Consider the following 5929-nt stretch of genomic DNA (forward strand, 5'->3'; position numbering starts at 1 on the left):
TAGTCATAGTCTTTTTTAATATATTATACTCTGAAGACTAAGGCAAGTCCCAGAGCAATATTTTGATCTTTTTCGTTAAACAAAAAACATTCTAAGAATGCTCATGGAGGTCTAATATTTTCAAGCGTTAGCATTTCTTTTTTTATGGTGCCCTTCTTTCACCCGAAATTTTATTTCTCCATTAATTTTAATTAGACTCTCAACATATTTCAAATACACTTGAAGTACAGCACCCAGCTGGGAAAGGTTGCTTGCCAAAACTGGCCAAGGTGTCACAGAGATACATATTCCCACATCTTCACATCCTTCATGTCTAAAGGGTTGCATTTTCCATCCAACAAAAACACACGCACACAGACTCAAGAACTCATAAAAGTGTGTTATGAGAGGGTAGTGTTATGACAAGATCTTATATTAATAAGGCAGAATAGAATAGAATAGAACAGAACAGAACAGAACAGAGTAGAGTAGAATAGGGTAGAGTATAGTAGAGTAGAGTAGATTGGAGTAGAAGAACATAATTCAGTTGTAAGGGACCTACAAAAATCATTGAGCCCAACTGCCTGACCACTTTAGGGCTAACCAAAAGTTAAAGGATATTATTAAGGAAATTTTCCAAATGCCTCTTGAACGCTGACAACACTTATGGAAGAGCTACAGTTACCCAAATTTCCCCTTGGCTCTTAATACATTGCATAGTGTCATTTAGAAAATACTAGTGGTATTGGATTCTTAGTGCCAGGGAGAACAGCTAAAAGTGGCACTAACTCAGTACCATTGGCCGCTTGCAACATCTGGTGGAGGGAATGGTGCCCTCTGAGCTGTTAAAATACAACCTCGCAAACCAAAATGACTTCCTGGAGCCATGGACTTCGTGGTTTTCTGGAGAAGCTCTGAGGTGGTTCTTTTAGCAGTGTGGTCAGATTGGCTTTTCACTGCTTGAGAAGAGTGAAGGCGATGTTATATTACTTGTGCTCCATGGATCTGGCTTTGGACTAAGCAAGTTCAGGCTGGTTAACATGGATCATGCACTCGGTATTCAAACCATAGTTAGAAATATTCTTTCTCTTATGAATATCTAACACATTTTTTCATTCAGACAGTGATTTGTCTATCAGAGGTGTAGAATATGAGTAGATTATTAGAATTACGTATTTATTCTAATTAGCGACCTATACATTCTTCTACACAAAGTGCTGGAATGAGGTACTTTTTGCAGCCCAATTCAAGGCCACATTTGACAGTCATTTTATAGGGAAAAGGAACACTGTTTCTGCCTGAAGCTATAGGGAACAGGGACAATGACACTTTTATGAGGCTGAACAGGACAGTCTCTGGGTTTTCTGGGGCAGCACTTTGTGTTGCTTTACACAGCAGTCCTGAGGGATATAATTTTGTGTGGGGATGGCAGGGAGGGGACTCCTCACTGTGTACCTGCCCCTTTTTGACCTCTTGTGGAATAGCTCTTTTTCCCATCCTCTCAGCTACCCAAAACCATGCTTTATGCAGTGGAAATCTCACTCAGAGCGCTTTCCTCCTTTTCCCTGGCAAGGGGTGAGCAACAGAGCGTTTCCTTCTACCCTTCTGTAACACCTGGCCAAAGAAGAAAGAGAAGTGGCAAAAAGCTCCAGAGCCATGTCTGGTCCCTTCCCTTTTCTCACTATCTGGATGAAGGAGAAACAGAACTGGTCACAGCCCCACTCCCCAGCAGCATCCCTCCCCAGCCAAGCCTGGGGAACAGACTCAGAGGAAAGAGAAATGTGGTTGGGGTTGCAGAGCTTGCTTGGAGAGTGGGACAGGACTTCTTGCTGTATAGGTTTCTATATGGGGATGATAGCCTCTCTGAATGAAGTGGTTTTATTTTTCATACTACAGAAGTACTGCATGCTCTTGTCTCAGGCACTGAGAGCTTTCTGAATCCTTTCAGGATCATCTCCCACCTCTTACACAGATCTTGGAGTAGTGTACCATACAGAAATGTGAACATATGCAATTCCCCACTGCTCAAAACTCCTCAAATGAGAGCCAGACTGTGTGGGGTCATGAGAAAGAGAAACCGAACCATTGTTACAGTCAGGGTATTCTCCAAGACCACTTCTACCCACACAAATATTTACTTCCAAGAGATTCAGAGATACACATTCTGCAAGACGTTGCATTATTTTCCGGTACTTGTAATCTCCTGATCGGTGTTGTTGATCTGATAGCTGCCTGAAGTATAGGTTGCAATGAGTTATCACACTTTTCTGGCAGCACTGAGTAGAAGGAAAAAGTAGTAGGAGAAATGATCAATTGCATGAACTTGGAATGGCAGATAAGAAGCAGATCCATTTTTTCCTTCTGCAGAAGGCAGCCATCTTATATCTCTATGATCTTTAGTACAGATAATGGTGGAATAAATCTCTTGCCTTACAGAAAGCCCTCTGTCCCTTTGGTTCTGAGCATAAACTCCCCTGGCAGTGGGAGCATAATACTGAAAAAACAGATTTTTGCTAATGTTTGTGCAATTAATCATATTCTTCATTTTAAGCTCATGTCTAGAAATCAATCTCATTTTAAGTTTGAATGTTAATAAAAATGCTTTGTGGGATCAAGCCAGTAATTCATAAGCATATCTATAGCTATTATTTCCAAATTCATTCAATTTCCAACCCATTCTTATTGGCAAAAAGAGACATAGAGTTTTCTGTAATTGGTAGATTTGTACAACAACAAAGGTCTCCCTTCAGTTCCTCTCAGATAGGACTGGATTGATTAACTATGCTACTCTTTATATTGCTGTACCTGCCAAGTATATGGCAATGTAGAAATAGGAAAAACTGTCCTGATGTGAACATGTGGACAATAGAGAATGCCAGAACAAATTTTGTCCCTGAACGTGTAGCAATTCCCATTTCATTTTGGTTCAGGACACTAGAATTTAAGATGCACCTCCTAGACAAACAAAGAAAATGCCAGTTTCTAATTCAAGATGGACATTTCGTAAGAAAAACACTTTGAGAATACTTATCAGAAAGTAACGTAACTTGAAAAGTAAATTGCATCACTTTTTTTTTCTCCAGCGGGATCCTATTTGCCCTGTTTTCAAAAAGGTAAGTAAGGCAGGATGGAGACAGCATATTTTTGGGGATCTTAGGATCTTGTCTTAGGATCAAGATATGAAAATGAAAGTTCAAATTTATGCTTGTGTTATGAACATAACAGAGTTGGAGAAGACAGCCTACTGCAAGACAAAGCAATATTTTTTTTATGCTTCTTCTTTCCAACTTGATGTTGCATGTGGAGAAATGCTGAAGAGTACCAGTGAAGGCCTCAAAAGAAGGGGAGCCTTTGTGTTGGAAAGCCAACTCTCTTCTCCCTTCTCCCATCCCATTTTACATATCCATCAATGATGTTCTAGATATGCACCTGGAAACTTTATACATGAACTTATTGTCATGTATGGATGTGTTTTATTTTCCGTAAAGTTTTCTGTGGATATACTCAAGGAATCAAATCATGCAATGTCAGAAAATGCAAACTTACGCAGCCATTCCCTTTGAAGAATGATCATTTAGATAGCATGTAAGTCTATTTTTTTTCTGCTGATTGTAGTATCAGTAGCACCCATCAGAAAGTGGGACTGAAAGTAGATCTGAGATTAGGGATGTATACTGCATAGGGAAAATGATTAACTATTTGCTATTTATCCCAATCTCATAGAAAAATATTCTGAACACAGTTAATACTGACAAAATTGTAGGTAAGAGTTCAAATCAAATCCTAAGAGGAACCACTGGACTTTGAATGGTTTGGAGCAGAGCTTGGAGCAGTATTTCATACTCACTTCTTATAGACATAGTGGATCAAATCAAAAGTCTGTTTCATATTTTCTTTGAATTAGGAGAGTTCAAAATCCCGATCATAACTTCGCTGCTCAGTGGATATGTATTCACTGGCATTAGCATTTCTGAATGGATTAACTCAGCCATTGTGAAGAACAGATTCTGCAGTTTACTTAAAGATAAGCACAAGCAGCGTCAGGCCAAACGTTTTGGAAATTTCCCAACAGAAAAGGCTCACTCATGGAAACTAAATGTTCTGTAGAAAAGCTGTGAATTTGATGAGACTATTGAAAAGAAGCCAGCAGGCATCTGACCAAAAGCTTACTATTTTTCTGTCAGTTCACCTATCTTTCTTTCCTCTCCCAGGCAATACCAGCCTCCACGGGCTTCCAGAAGGGCTGGGAAAAAAAACAAAGGGAGTTTTGGGCTCTTGGGCAGCAGGTTTTGGGCTATTATTCTAGTAGTTTGAACTGACAGTACTTGACTGTCCTTCAGCTGAGGTATTGTATAAATTTCAAATGTGTTTTCACAGGGCTTATTTGTGTGAGACAACTACTCAGCAGAGGCAACCAATTGTTTCACTGATCTCCAAAGAGCCATTAGATGGAAATAAACGTCACTAGTTACTGAGCTGGGCTAGATATGATCTCATGACCTAGCAGTCATGGAAAGCTTTTTATATAAACCATTTTCTCAAGCAAAATTATGCCACAAGAATGAATAGGTTTATTTTTCATCATCTCTATTTATTATAGCCTTTATAAACTTGTTCCTTGATAACTTGATTTATGAAGTTTGTGACAAATTGCTTGCTTAATTGAAATATGTCAGGTTTCTAAATATTGAAGTTAATTATTCCTCCTTTTCCAGTGGAAACTGACCTTTAATTGTACAATATTAATCCACATATTGTATGAATTATGTGACATACCCATTTTCTATGTAGAGAGAAGTATGCACGTGTTATTGTAGTGGAGTACAGTTACGTAATTATTTTTAATTTAGGATATCAGTTTAATTAAATACTTGCAGAAACCAAGATATTTCAGGAAATTTGCAATTACAATCAATTTGAATGTACTGCTACATTAATATGATGACAAGCCTAATAATAAAAACTAACTAAGTAATTATAGGCAGGTGCTGAACAGATGTGTAAATAGAAGGTCTCTGCATGGAACTTTGTTATATATCATTTTGAAAAGCAAAAGAAACCTGTTATCCATAGCCATTCATATATCCAGTTATAATCAGTCACAAAAAAGTTAGTTTTTTGAATTTAGATAAATCATTGAAAAATGTACATGGCACTTATGCTTTCATTTTCTGTTTCTGGAAAGAAAGTCTGGTTGATTGAAGACTGCTGTGCTATTGTACTCAAAGTCTGCCGCAGTATTGAAATATATTCTTCTTTCAACACATTTATGATGAGTGGGTTTTGAGTTGGAATGATTTAACAGTCCAAACAATTCACATTCCATATTACAAGTTAAGCTTTATTTAAAGAAGTGTGTGGGGGGAGAAAGCTAAGACTAGTTTAGAGTTGTTTGCTCAAGTTATTAAATTGCCAAAAGCCCAATTAAATCTCAAAGTAGTTGGAAAACAGTGAAGTTGCATTACTACTGTGATGTCTTTTAGATGTATTTACAGGGTGTTCTTTGCTTTTTTCCTGCAAGCCAGTTTATAAAATTACACCTTTCCAGGTCTTTTATTTTCGAGTGAGATCTCTTGTACAGTGTTAGAAACAATCATATCTGTGATGTAAGCACTTAAGTGAAACTGAAGTAGCTTCTGTAACATTCATATAGAAATCTCAAGGACAGACTGGCCCCTGAGGAAAGATGCACATGAACCAGCCTCCTGGTAGGAAAGGGATCCTCTGTGCCTTCTGGGGAGATTAAACCATGTCTGAAGTAGACATTTCTAGGGGCATGTCTAAACCAGCCTCCTACAGCAATTAGATACTTTGTTCCAGGCTACAGAAATGTGCTTTCCTATCCTCAAGTTTTGCAGATATAAAGTGGACCCCAGCAACCAAGCCATGAGCTTCTTGAGCAATGGAGAAGAGAGGAGAGGAGAGGAGAGGAGAGGAGAGGAGAGGAGAG

The sequence above is a fragment of the Numida meleagris genome, chromosome 3 (assembly GCF_002078875.1).
Source record: "Numida meleagris isolate 19003 breed g44 Domestic line chromosome 3, NumMel1.0, whole genome shotgun sequence".
NCBI classification, from domain to species: Eukaryota; Metazoa; Chordata; class Aves; order Galliformes; family Numididae; genus Numida; species Numida meleagris.